Source organism: Nannospalax galili, unplaced genomic scaffold (assembly GCF_000622305.1).
Source record: "Nannospalax galili isolate Female #2095 unplaced genomic scaffold, S.galili_v1.0 scaffold1145, whole genome shotgun sequence".
Lineage (NCBI taxonomy): Eukaryota > Metazoa > Chordata > Mammalia > Rodentia > Spalacidae > Nannospalax > Nannospalax galili.
This window is the reverse complement of record NW_008352265.1, coordinates 190306-191145: the sequence shown is the minus strand read 5'-3', so window position 1 is coordinate 191145 and position 840 is coordinate 190306.

The window sequence follows — 840 nt, the reverse complement described above, 5'->3', positions numbered from 1 at the left end:
AGTGCTAGGGTACTGTTAGACAAGCCGCATTGGGAAGCGATTGAGGCCTTTCAAAAGGCATTGTATACAGAGGCCTCTGTTTGGAGGTTCTACTCACAGCTCCCTTTCTACCTACGGATCTTAACAGGTAACAGGCTGACCACGGCAGCCTTGGTCCAGGAGCAGGACCCCTTGGAGTGGGTGCACACCACCCTTGGGGGCATCCCTAGGGTGTACACCCTAGGAGACCAGTTGGCAGACATGGTAACCAAAGGGCGAAATCTGGCTATTCGGAGGTTTGGGAGGGACCCTGACACAACTGTTGTTCCCTACTGCCTTGCGGATTTTGACTGGCTAGCAAGGGCCAATGCCAGACTTGCAATTGCATTAGAAGGATACATGGGAAATATCAGCTGCCACTATGGGCCCTCTAAATGGGCCCCGATGCTGCAGAGGCTACAGCTCAAACCACCCTTGGTTTTCTCAGATGTTATGATTCCTAATGGCTTACAGGTGTTCACAGATGGGGGCCGTGCAGGGGCTGCTTATGCTGCCTTTATGACCCATACAGATAAAGGACCCTTTAGACAGAGATTCCAGGCCTGTGAGGGCTCTGCTCAATTCAAAGAAATGCTGGCAGTCTTCATGACACTACAGGACCTCGAGTCCCCTCTAAATTTACACTTGGACAGCCTCTACATGGTCAACCTACTCCTGAGCCTGCCCCAAGCCCATATTAAGCTAGACTCTAACCCCATCTCCACGCTCATGGTATCCCTCCAGGGGACATTAGAAGGTAGAAGTTCTCTCATATTCATTCAACATGTGTGCAGCCATACGGGCCTACGACACTACAGGACC